Source organism: Rattus norvegicus, chromosome 10, assembly GCF_021556685.1.
Source record: "Rattus norvegicus strain SHRSP/BbbUtx chromosome 10, alternate assembly SHRSP_T2T, whole genome shotgun sequence".
In the NCBI taxonomy this organism is placed as follows: Eukaryota; Metazoa; Chordata; class Mammalia; order Rodentia; family Muridae; genus Rattus; species Rattus norvegicus.
This window is the reverse complement of record NC_141543.1, coordinates 78819245-78832555: the sequence shown is the minus strand read 5'-3', so window position 1 is coordinate 78832555 and position 13311 is coordinate 78819245. Positions and strand designations below refer to the sequence as shown.

The following is a 13311-nucleotide window of genomic DNA, read 5'->3' as shown; positions in this document are numbered from 1 at the left end:
TCATCAGAGGTTTCCTCTGAGGAATGGGATGGGATGGGGGAGTGTGAGAGGGTTAGAGGCTTGAGATTGCCTTTTTTTTTTTTTTTTTTTTTAACAAGGTCTCACTCACGATGCAGCCTGGGCTGCCCTAGAATTCACTTTCTAGACAAAGCTGGCCTTGGTCTTGAATTTAGAGTCATCCGTCTACTTCTGCTTCCCAAGTGCTGGGATTAAAAGTGTGTGCCACCATGCCTAGCATATTTGGCATTTTAAATGAAAATTACACAGTTGTGTCTTGATGATAGATTAAACATAAAACCACACTGTGTATTTATTGATTGGTTGTTTTTTTGTTTTTATTTTTTTTTGTTTTTTTTTTGTTTTTTGTTTTTTGTTTTTTGTTTTTGAGATAGGGTCTCACTATGTAACCCCGGTGGGCCTTGAACTCTCAATCTCCCCACTTTCACTTGTCTCTTGAGTTTTAGGATTATAGGAATGCCACACCATGCCCAACAGAAACATGGTTTTGTCGTCGTCGTCGTTGTTGTTGTTGTTGTTGTTGAGAAAGGGGCTCTCTATGTAGCCCTGGCTGTCCTGGAACTCTCTATGGAGACCAAGCTGGCCTTAAATGCACAAAGATCTGGCCTGCCTCTGCCTCCTGAGAGCTAGGATTGAGGCACCTGCCACCATGCCAGGCAGAAAACATGTTTTAAAATACATGTTTTCATGTATTTAGGAGGGAGAATATGAGCTGGAGAAATGGCTCAGCAGTAAGAGTCCTGGCTGCTCCTCCAGAGGAACCAGGTTCAATTCCAAACACCCACACGGCAGCTTGAAACAGTCTGTAACTCAGTCAGTCCCAGGAACCTGGCATTCTTTTCTGGCCTTCTAGGGCACCAGATGCATGATGCACGGCCATGCATGCTGGCAAAATACCCATACACATCACATAAAAAGTTAAATAAAGTCGGAGTTTAGACCACTGCAAATTGGCTATATTCATCACACACACACACACACACACACACACACACACACACACACACACGTTGGTAGGTTTTGACTTCACCAAGGTCATGAGAAAGGAAGCGAATGTGATCCAAGCCAAAAGACCAGGCTTCAAGCCCAAGTTCTGTCCCTAATTTGCTGTGGGGCCTGCTTCCTCTGTTAGAGAGGAGGACTTGTCTATGCCCCGTACAGCTGCACAGTGAGCGTGCAGAGCTCAAGAATGTGGTGAGATACACACACAGCTTTACATGGGGCACACCAGGGTCACCAGGACTCAGGTTTCTTGGGAGCACCAGGCAGATTTTCAACCCTTAGAAATGAGAAGAGGAGCTGGGCAGTGGTGCTGCACACCTTTGATACCAACACTCTGGAGGCAGAGGGAGGCAGATCTCAATGCGTTCGAGGCTAACCTGATCTACAGATTGAGTTCTAGGACAACCAGGGCTACAGAGTGAAATCCTGTCTCAAAAAACCAAACCAAACAAACGTATTAGATAAGGACACGTTCAAAAACGTCACAAGAGCTTTCTTTTCTGCCACCGCCATGCCATCCAGACTGAGGAAGACCCGGAAACTCCGGGGCCACGTGAGCCACGGCCACGGTCGCATCTGTAAGCACCGCAAGCACCCAGGAGGCCTCAGGAATGCTGGAGGCATGCATCACCACAGGATCAACTCTGACAAATATCATCCAGGTCACTTCGGCAAAGCTGGCATGAGGCATTACCACTTGAAGAGGAACCAGAGCTTCTGCCCAACTGTCAACCTGGATAAATTATGGACGTTGGTCAGCGAGCTGACACGGGTCAATGCAGCAAAAAACAAGACTGGAGTTGCTCCCATCATTGACGTTGTTTGATCAGGCTACTACAAAGTTCTGGGGAAGGGGAAGCTCCCTAAGCAACCTGTCATCGTGTAGGCCAAATTCTTCAGCAGAAGAGCTGAGGAGAAGATGAAGGGTGTTGGAGGTGCCTGTTCTGGTGGCTTAAAGCCACTTCAGAGGTTAATTAAATGCAAACATTTTCAAAAAAAAAAAAAAGTCACAAGAAAGGGCTGGTTCCAGGCATTTGGTCCATTTCCTTTGTGCTTCACACCTTGCCTCTCTCCAGGCTCTCAGGCCCGCCAGGGTTCTATTTCGAGGTGTGGCCATGTCTCTGACACTGTTCCCCAGCTACTAGGAGCAGTAGACTTGATGCCTGAGGTTCCGCTCCCTGCGGCTAATGCCTTGTTTCCCCTTTCTCATCTTGGAGCTCAGACTGGTGAAGTTTCCCTCCCTGGGCCTCCATCGTCTCTAATAAAGACCGGGAGAACTCCAGCTCCTTTGCAGGTTTGAAATGGAAATGACGGACAAGAATACATGTATACAGTAGGAGCTTAGCACGGGCAGCAGCAGTGCCACTCTCTGGTCTTCCAAAGGGTGACATCAGTCCCTGGCCCAGGTACACAATGGAATCATCTAAGGAACATACTACACACTACACACTACACACACACACACACACACACACACACACACACACGCACGCACGTCTCTAATTCTCTCTCTCTTTCTCTCTCTCTTTCACACACACACACACACACACACATGCACGTCTCTAATTCTCTCACACACACAATCTCTTAACTCTCTCTCTCTCTCTCTCTCTCACACACACACACACACACACACTCCTTCCCCCCACTCCTCTTTGTAAAACACTGTATTATTTATTTATTGTGCACGCATGTAGTGGTTGTGCAGGTGTGCACATTATGGCCCATATGTGAAAGTCAGAGGACAGTTTGTAGGAGTTGGTTCTCTCCTCCCACCATGTGGCTCCCTCAGGTTAAACGCAGGCTGTCAAGCTTCACGGCAGGGCCCTTTACCCATTAAGCTGCCTCGCTGACCCTGGTCTTGTCCTGACCATCCTGCCTCTACTTCCCCAGTACAGGGGTCATAAGTGCACATCCCACATCTGAATTTTTTCTCTTTAACACCAATGCCCAGATCTTCTCTTTTTCTCAGGGGATGAGTATGGGTGTTAGAAAACCAGTACATTTTTTTGAAAAGCAATCTGGGAGACTCTGGTGCGCACCCATGGCTGAGAACTGTGGTCCACTTCGGCCTCTCAGCTTTTGATATCAACCTGAATCTCCTGGGAGTCTTCCTAGAATGTAGGTTCTGACTCCAGACCTTTGGTGTGAGACCCAAGAGTCAGCATTTCCAATTATGGCCAAGGAGATGCTAACGCAGCCGGTCCATAGTCTCAGAAGAACGGTCCCGCAAACCCCCGGCCATGGCAGATGGCTAGAAGCTTATAGCGTTTGTCTCCTCTGCAACCTTGCAGCTCTCGCCAGCCAGGCAGGAAACGTAATGCCTCGGAAAAGCAGCCAAGGACATGACCTCAGATTGAGGCTCGAAGACCGAGAACCAAAGCTTGTCCCCAAATGACTCTGCCTTTGGCTTCCTGTTGGCTTTTTGGCCACAAGTGTGGTCACAAAGACACCAGCAAATGAGTGAGTAGTGAGCCTACCCTTTATGAAGAGTTGCCTTTCTGGAGAGAGCAAGGGAGCAGGGGGAGAGGGAACCAGCCCTGGTTACTTTCACTTGGATGAGTGGGGACGGGGTGGAGACCATGGCCTGCCTCAGCAGGATGTCCCAGCCATAAAAAGCTGGAGGAATAGCAGCTCCAGCGAGCCAGATGCCTCTCAAGCAAGAAAGACGCCTGCCTGAGGTAGGTCTGGGGAAGACACAGTTGAAAGGTTGCTCTGACCTGGGTGTAGGAGTGCATGCCTTTGCTCCCAGCACTTGGAAGGCAGAGACAGGTAGATCTCCGTGAGTTCAAGGCCAGCCTGGTCTACATAGGGGGCTCCAGGACAGCCAGAGCCGTATAGTAAGGCCATGTCTCAAACAAACAAACAAAAAGCAGAAGAAGAACTATGAACCATGAACCTCACTAAGTGCTAGATGCCCTGCACAGGCCAAGCGACTTTACAGAAATATTTTCATTTGATTGTCACATCAAAGGTGACAATCTGGGGCTGGAGAGACAGCTCAGTGGTTAAGACCCCCGACTGCTCTTCCAGAGGTCCTGAGTTCAATTCCCAGCAACCACATGGTGGCTCACAACCATCTGTAAAGAGATCCAATGGCTTCTTCTGGTGTGTCTGAAGACAGCTACAGTGTGCTCTCATATAATAATAAATAAATCTTTAAAAAAAAAAAAAAAGGTGACAATCTGGTACCTCTGCTTTCGTGGACACATGAGGAACCTGAGGTTCCAGTAGTAAGTGACAAGGGACTTATACAGGCCAGACCCGGGATGGAATCCTATCTGTTCAACTCCTCCTACTCCAATATATTGCTACTCGAAGCTTTTCAATCTCTCAGTGGCTGAATTTACTGCCTCACTGAAGTAGAGAAGAAAAGGGAAAAGTGTACAGACTTCAACAGAGCTGGGAGGGGCTTATTATAATCGCTATTAAACACCATCGCCATCGAGCATAAGTAAAAAATAAGGCAGGTGTCTATTTACTGTTGAAGAACCCCCCCACCCCACCCCCATTCTGGGTTGCTTCTTGGCTAGAAGCTTCTTCTAGAACAGCGGTTCTCACCTCTCCTAACGCTGCCACCCTTTAATACAGTCCCTCACGGGGTGGTGACCCCAACTGTAAAATTATCTTGTTGCTACTTCATAACTGTAATTTTGCTACTGTTATGAATCATAATGTAGGTATCTGATATGTGGTCAGGACCCGCATGTTGAGAACAGCTGCTCTGAATAGTATGAGTGGCTGGGCGACTCTAGGATAGCTACTGGAGGGTCTTTGAAGGAAGAGTTTGGCTACAAGAGCCAAGGCAGCCAATAGCTCAAGAAAGGCTATGGAGCAAGTCAAGGCACCATACTCCTTGTACCTAAGCAACAGGCCAGGCTCGTGGCTGAAAATGAGGCTCAATCCATGAGCTGATGGGCCCCACAGTCAACCTAAACTTGTACCCCATTACCAGACCTCTGCCCAAGCCATGAGAAGCTCCTACAGGTAAATGTGTGTCTCAGTTTACCCACTCCAGAGCTGAGGGCTAAAACCAGAAGCTCCTATCCCAGCTCTGTACCTTAGCAGGCCCCTCTCCCTAGAACCTTGGCCAGAAAGGACTTTGGCAAAAGACTTGGTCCTACATTAATATTACACCCATAGAACAAATGGCTCACCGACTCTCACTCTGAACTTCTGAGGCTTAAAGTAAAGATGACTTAGGGGCCAATGGTAAGCAATGGTCTAGTCTTAGGATCGAAGATTTTTTTTCCAGCAACTAGAATGATGTTTTAAAAACTATTCTGGGGCCAGCAAGATGGCTCGGTGGGTAAAGGCACTTGCCACCAAGTGTGATGGCCTGATTCTGACTCCTGCAACCCATGTGGGGGAGAAGAGAACAAATTACGGCCGCCAAGTTGTCCCCTGGCTTCTACACTCATCCTGCGGTATGCAAGCACACAAACAGAGCAATAGACATACGTTTTAGCTATACCATTTCGTTCTGAATCTGGCTTTAATATCTACATATGAGCGTGTGACCAGGTCAGGAATGCAGTGATTTCTGTTGTCTTCTTTAAGGAGCCTAGTAACTAACTACACGGGCTAAGCGACCTCATTCTAACTTAAAGCAACTAAGACCTGCAGGGAAGCTACCAACCTCCAGGTAGTTGTCTTCAGGCAGGGGGCTGGGCTGGGCCAGCACAGAGGGCACAGAGGCTTGGGGCTCTGCGGAGGATGACCCTGAGTCTTGTTGAGATACTCTCCCAAGGCACTGAAATCCTCAGAGAAACACAGGAGCCCTGCTGTTCCTTTTCAAATGCTCTAAAGGATTTGGCAAAAGATTCTCCAACCAACATTATGTCGGGTGCTTTGCACCGGGCAGGAGCTAAAGACTTGACACTGCACACAGACAGACAAGTTTCACCATGTGGGGCTTAAAGGCCTCCTGGGGTCACACCCAATCTAGTGAGAATGGCAGGTCCCTCAGCCATCTGCAAATGTGAGGAAGAAACAAAGTCAAAAGACCAGATACTCCAGCAGCTGTCTCCAAAGAGATCTAAATATAGGGGTTGGACCTCCTAAGAGAAACCTGATATTGCCAGCAAAGGGGGTCCTGAGCCCCTTGTTCTTGGGTGTCTGCACACTATGCCTGTGACTGCCCCAGGGACAGTGAGAGGCCTATCTGGAGCAGTGGGACCTGAGCTTTAGCTAACTGGCCAAGCCATGTCTTCATCACAGGGGCAGGAGTCTATGCTGGGGGCCAGGTTAGGAGCCTTTGGGTCATGGGGAGGCTGGAGAATGTCTTTTCTGAGATTGTAACCACCTGGGTAGCTGGTCTAGGTAGTCCCTAAAGTGAGAAAAAAAGGAATGCCCTGGTCCCTTGATCCTGGGGAGGGATGAAGTCAAGTAGAGAAGTGAGGAAGAGAGGTTCTTGTCAACTAGTGCACACCTGTAATCTCAATGCTAGAAAAGCAGAGGGAGGGGGAGGGGGAGGAGCTCAAGGCCAGGTTGGGTTACACAGTGAGACTCTCATTCCAAAAAGTTACCCTCTGTGCTGAGGGAAGAGGGACAAATAACACTAAGGATGTTTGATAAAGCTTCAAAGTGACATTTTATATTTACCTAAAGTTATATTTAATACCCATGAGTGTATGCTATATACATATATACATAGCATAATTAAAATTATGTTACCTGGGCTGACAGTGCCTCCCATAAGAGCAGAACACTACTTAACAAGAGCCCCAGGACCAGGCATGAGACACTCCGATTCAAGTTATTGGTCAGGGTAATCTGAGTGACTCCCCAATCAATGAAGGTTTCTGTTGCTATTGCCTTTAGTTGCCTCTCCCGGGTTGAAGGTAAAGTCCTGTTGCTGAAGACACCACGGACTTCAGATACGAGAGTCATGCTGGATCTCCCTTGAAAGTCTCTCTCTCTGTGGTCTAGTTTCCAGACTATCAGAAGGCGCTAGCCCTAAATATACAACAGTGGCACTCACATCTAGACTAACTGACAGCTCTCTAGTTGGACTAAAACCTGCTCAACAGGAGGGAAATCATGCCTGGCATTGGAAACTTAGTCAACTACCCCGGGTTAATGAGGAATGAGGTTGTGAATCTTAGAGGAGAACCTATTACTACCACTTTACTGGACCGGTGTAATTCCTAACTGCACCCTACAACCTTATCCCTACAGAGTGTAGCTCTCGTTCTGATCAAAGACGCTGCTCTCTGTGGTGAAAACCACCACTGGTCATACGGCACAGATCAACCAATCCTGAGGATCCCAACCCTTACAGGTACATCTACAATACTACTCCTGTAGCCACGGCTCGGGGAACAGCACAGAGAAGATGGTGGGAAGACTTGAAGAGCCAGAGAGCCAGAGGACCAGGAACTCTGCTGTGAGACCGTATTGCTTAGAACCAATAACCAAGCTACATTGTTTGTACCTCAACAATATGTCTGCTTAAACATGAACTGAACGAAGTCCACGCCAACGGACATGCTAACTCGGAATGGGAAATTTTCACAGGGTCCCCACCCTAGACAAAGAACTCCAAGCAGCTGATGACTTCTGAGAGAATTAGTCTCTCTCAGGGATGAGCCCCCTGATTGGTTATCTAATACCAAGTGGTCAGCATTAAAATCACATTCACACAAGCAACACACCAAATAGACCCAACAGGTTGCATTTATATATTGGGGTGTGTGTGTGTGTGTGTGTGTGTGTGTGTGTGTGTGTGTGTGTAGCAATAATAACCAAAGGAAAAGGAGCCATTATTTTGAGAGGGGTTGGAGACAGTCATTGGAAGGGTTGGAGGGAAGAAAAGAGAAGTGGGAAAGTAATGTAATTATTTTTTAATTAATCCTTCAAAAGAAAAAAAAACTGGTGATAAAAGCAAGTTCTCTAGAAGCTCCTTCACGATGTCATCAGGATGTTCTATGAGATGACCTCTTTTCAGGACATTCTTGACAAGATACTGGTAAGGACTGAAAAGGTCACTCCCAAAGCTAAGGAAGCAGGCAAGAAAAAGATCACTGGGCATCAAGCCTGTGCTACATAGTAAGGCTCTGTCTCAACCCCACCGCCAACCCCTCTCTCACACACTGGCCTGGAAAGTAGACCTGCCAGTCTCTCCCTCCATCACTCTGATGAAACGCTGTGGCCCCCTTTTCCCAGCTGCCACATCAATACAGATGGGGGGTGGTGTAGGAGAATGTGCTTTTAAAAACTAGTAAATTAAATAAATACATTGAAAGTGCTACGTATTGTGGGGTGTCCTTATAAAATGGGAGCTGTGTGGTGGTGCTGGCTCACGCCTTTAATCCCAGCCGCTTGGGAGGAGGATTTCTGCGTTGCAGGCCAGCCTGATCTATGGAGCAAGTTCCAGGACAACCAGGGCTACACCGAGAAAGCCTGTGTTGAAAAACAAAAACTAACAAACAGAAAACAACGAACGAATAAACGAACCAATACCAATAAAGTGGGAGCCTTTGCTTCCCCTTCAGGATCATATACAAATTAGAAGCAAAACCACCTGACTTTCCAAAGCACTGGCCACACAGCAGATTTGGGAGGAGGCTACTGTAGGGAGTGAGGAAATGGGCCAATAGGGCTATCCCTGCTGGGGCCCCCCGGGGTGAGGAAAGGCAGACACAAAACCAATGAAGCAACAGAGAGAAGTAAGGAAGCCAGCGCCCCTGCATCCCTGGGAACGAGGCAGAGATGAAAAGAAGCACAGCTGGGAGAGACAGGCTGTGAGAACAGACCTTCAATTGTTCCTGGGACAGTCGGCCAGAATCCACCCGCTGCTGGCACTGCCACTTCGTGCCTTAATGTAATTAAGGGTCCAGTGGGGGGTCAATGTTTGGAATTCTTTCACTCTGGCCCGTCTCACACGCAACTGAGAGGGTGCAGGGCCGAGATGAGGGTGAGGCTAGGTTTCCACAGCTCAGCTACAAGGGACACGAAGGGGCCTAGGCAGCAGGGGCACCTGAAGAAGGTACTTCCTGCCTTTCTGCACTGTCCCCTGTAGTCTGCCACATCCTTGCCACAGCCCTGACCACAGTTAACACCCCACCCCCAACTGCAGAGAGTTGAAAGCCTGGGAGCAAAAGAACCAGAGTCCTCTGGGCTACACTGAGGTTTCCCTCCACCTCCCCACACTGGGCTGGGTGAGTCTTGGGGAATCTCCAGAGGCAAGAACTTCTATATCGAGACAGAAGCAAGTGTCTAGAGGACATAGCTATCCAATCCCCCAGATGTATGTTATGGAGTCTGCTCCCACTTATCCAAAGCAGAGCCTTAGATGTTCACTATGGTCCAATTGCTTGTAGTTCTGCCCAGGGTGAACAAGTCCCTGCTACCACAGCAGGCTCCCTCTAGAAGGTAAGGAGTCACTCTGTAGCTAAACTGTAAGTCTTCCAGTTGGAGCACTTTAATTTTTTATTTCATTTTGTATTGCGTCTGCATGTGTATCTGTGCACCGTGCATGTACCTGATCCCACGAAAGTCAGAAGAGGGCACTGGATTCTCTGGAATGATTTACAGACATTGTGAGCCAGTGTGTATGTTCTGGGAATTGAATCTAGGTCCTCTGGAAAAGCAGCCAATGCTGTTAATTGATGAACCATCACTCTAGTCACAAGGAAGGCCAACCTTACAAATGGGGGGAGGGAGTACCTATAGCTTAGATAGTGCAGGTAACTGGACCTCAGGTCAACAAGCCAGCAAGTCACATTCAGCTGGGAAGGAGCCTGCTATAATGACCTGGAAAAAAAAGGCGTTATTAACATGGGGAGAGGGAGCAAGCAGGGGAGGAAGAAGTATACCAACCCTAGCACTTGGCGCATGGGCCTGAGTACTTCGCCCCACTGCCCCCCCAGAGCCCCAATGCATGCTGGCTAGCAGGCACAGGTGTGGTGGAACTTATAACCCTCTATGAAGAGCTAGGAAGGTCTCTGCCAGGTCTACCTGTGAACCTGGATGCACTGTTTAACATAGTTATGTGTACACAGACTTTTTAGCATGGCAAGGGGTAATGAGAGTTTTCTTTCGATTACCATAAAAGGGACTGGAGATGGGGCTGGGTGGTAAAGCACTTCCAAAGCTTGTGCAAAACTCTGAGTTCAACCCCCAGCATTGCATAATCAAATAAAGCAAGCAAACTATAATGGCAGAAAAAAAACTTATCAAAGGGGTCTGGGGCCAGAAATGCCATGGAGAATAAAGGGCCTGGGCTGGAGAAATGGCTCAAGGGTTAAAAAACCACTTACCTCAACCAGGCATGTGGCACACGCTTTTAATCCTAGCACTCAGGGAAGCAGAGACAAGCAGATCCCTGAGTTTGAGGCCAGACTGGTCTACAGAGTGAGTTCCAGAACAGCCAGGGCTACAAAAAAGAAACAATGTCTCCAAAAAAAAAAACAAAAACAAAAAAAACAAAAAAAACAAGCAAACGAAAAACCTCTGACTATATAAGCTTGGCTACCTGAATTTGATTCCCAAATCCCACGGTAGAAGGAGAGAAGGAACTCCTGAAAGTTGTCCTCAGGCCCACCCACATGCACACACATACCACATATGTACACACACAATAATAAATACATAAAAATTTAAAAATTAAGAATCAAATGTCAATGAGATGTATGTCTAGGACATACATCTGACTGTACCTTGCTCAGGAAATAACCAAGAAGAAAGTTAAGTTTGGGCTGGAGAGATAGCTCAGTGGGTAAGAACTGACTGTTCTTCCAGAGAACCCAGGTTCAATTCCCAGCACCTACATGGCAGCTCACAAAAGTCTGTAACTCCTGTCCCAAAGGATCTGACACCCTCCTAGTGACAAATATACAATCAAAACACCAATATACATAAAATAAAAACAAGTTATTTAAAAAAGAAAAAGAAAAAAAGTCTAAGTTTTTCCAGAAAGGGAGGGCTTGCTGGCAGTTTGAGAGTCATAAGCAACTAATTGGGCACTGAGAATCCAGTCTGCTTGGGAGATGGTACCTAGGATACATCGTGGGTGGAGAAGGGAAAGGATTAACAGAGGAGGGAAAGGGTTAATGGCTGGGTCCTGTGGAATAGAGGATTCTCTACCCGTGTTTATAGCTTCTTCCCAGCACTTAAAACATGTTCTAAGTTGTCTGCAGTCTGCTCTGGGCTTTGCTTGTACCTCCACAGTAACAAAATGCATTACCCACAGCCCCAAACTGTCAGGAGTCAACACTTGACACCCAAGCTTATCAAAAGCGAATCAGGTGTGCTCCCCCTCCCCCTTTAAACAGCAATCAAGCCTGAGGAGAAAGGGCTATCACCAAATGAAAAACAACAAAAGTGAAGGCCAGGCTGGGTTGCCCGAGAACACACAGAGAGTGCCAGATTCAACCCTGAGTCTAAGAGCAGGGAGGGGAAGTACAGAGGGTTAAACCCTTTCTAGCAAGTTCGCATTCCACAGCATCCAGGCATCTGCCCGGAAGACTTGCCTCTCAACAGGGTACAGACCAGTCTGGGTGTTGTCAGGCTTGCACAGACTGGTCATGCTCACTGAAGAAACAAGTCGTCCTTCCACTGAGACAGTCAGAGCATCCGGGCTTTACCGCATCCTACAAAGCTAAGGGTGTTGAAATTAACATGCAGATGAGAACGGGGTCCCTTAGTTAGTTTCTCAAGCTTCCTCAGACTCTGCTGTGCAAAGGAGCCAGCTTCTTAAACGCAGGTGACTCCAGTGTCCAAGGTGTGCCTGATGTCCATTTCTAACCAGCGGAAGGCGACGTCAGTGATGCTGTCAGCAGACCTGACTTCCAGAATCAAGGCCCTATCTACACACCTTTAATCCCTCACTCAGAGGGCAGAGGCAGGCAGATCTCTGTGAGTTCCTGGCCAGCCTGGTCCACAGAGTGAGTTCCGGGATAGCCAGTGCTACACAGAGAAACCCTATCTCGAAACAACCCCCTCCAAAAAAAAGCTCTACCTGAACCTGTGTAAAGGGCCCCCACAGCCTGGCGCTGGGAACTCCACCTGATGGTGAGAATCTGCACCACCAGCTTTGTCCCTCACCCTGGCTCCTAGAGAGCAGAAGGCTTCCACACTGGGTGTGGCTCATAGGCATTTCTTACAAAACACCTCCCCCAGCTCTAGGCTGAGCCTGGGATACCCGAGGACCCTTTTCCCCCAAATGACAGAAACCACAGCCTTTCTGCCTTAGGGCCCTGAGAGAAGACAAAGAAAGTGGAATTCATTCAGAGGAGTGTCAGGCAAGGCATTCCTACAAGGGAAGGCCTTGAGAGATGCCTATTTCCTAGGTTCTGGACAGCAGCTAAGTCTCAGACAGCCAGGCCCAGGAGAATAACTGCTCAAATACATTTAGGCAGACTTTTTTTTTTACTTAAAAGGAATGGAAAAAAAAAGATATTCACATTTCACATCTGCTGTGAGACCTAAGAAATCTAATTAAGAGCCGGAAGCCTCAGAGGAAGGGGTATGCTGTGGTCAAAGCAGGAGGGTAGAAACCATTTTTCCATGGTAATTCCTGCAGGCGGAAAGTGCCACAAGCAGCCAAATAGTTATAAACAGAACGTTCCCCCCTTCCCTGGTGACCCTCCTGTCTTGACAGCGTCTGCTGTTGTCCCTGAAGATTCTTGACAGAAGAGGCCAGTCCCCTTAGCGTCAGCACCAGTCTCTCCTGGTCCAGTCTATGGCACAAGAATTGAACCAGCTACTCAGGAGGCTGAGGCAGCAGGAAGACAAGTTCGAAACCAGCCTGGGACAACTTAGTGAGAGTCTGCCTCAGAATAAAAAGTAAACAATAGACTCCGAGGCAGATGAAAGGCACAGCACTTGCCTAGAGGGTGAGAAGCTCTGGATTCAACTTAGTTAAGTAGCAACAGAACAAAGGGATTCATTAAACAATTTGCAGTCAAAGGGTCTCCCATTCATTCAGAAGATTCACTCCCTTATTCAAAATACAGATTTCATGCCTGAAATCCCAACTCTGGGGAGGCTGAGGCAGGAGAATTGGTGCAAGTTGATGCCGGCAGAGGCTACAAGGTGAAACTGTGTCTCAAAAACACAAAAACACGGGCCAGCAAGATGGCTCAGTGGGTAAAGGTGCCTGCTGCCAAACCTGAAGACCAGAATCTCAGAATCCACATGTTGGAAGGAGGAAACCGACTCCCAAAAGTTGTCTTCTGATTTTCTCATGTCAGCTTATTTGTGTATACACACACACACACACACACACACACACACACACGAAAGATCTTTAGGAGGAGGAGGAGGAGAAGGAGGAGGAGGAGGAGA

At 47.8% G+C, this 13311-nt stretch overlaps 1 protein-coding gene, 1 long non-coding RNA gene and 1 pseudogene across 3 annotated transcripts in view; 2 read left to right on the top strand and 1 right to left on the bottom strand.

Annotated features, from left to right (window-relative positions):
• Cuedc1 (CUE domain containing 1) overlaps positions 1–13311 on the bottom strand; it is a 94394-nt gene that overhangs the window by 56511 nt on the left and 24572 nt on the right.
• Positions 1511–2145, top strand: Rpl27a-ps10 (ribosomal protein L27a, pseudogene 10; annotated as a pseudogene).
• Positions 3533–8270, top strand: LOC148003028 (uncharacterized). Of its 2 annotated transcripts, none has more exons than XR_015631909.1 (2): positions 3533–3701; positions 7201–8270. It is a non-coding gene; the product is annotated as an uncharacterized LOC148003028 (long non-coding RNA). The 2 variants fall into 2 exon arrangements; XR_015631910.1 differs by having other exon boundaries at positions 6844–8270.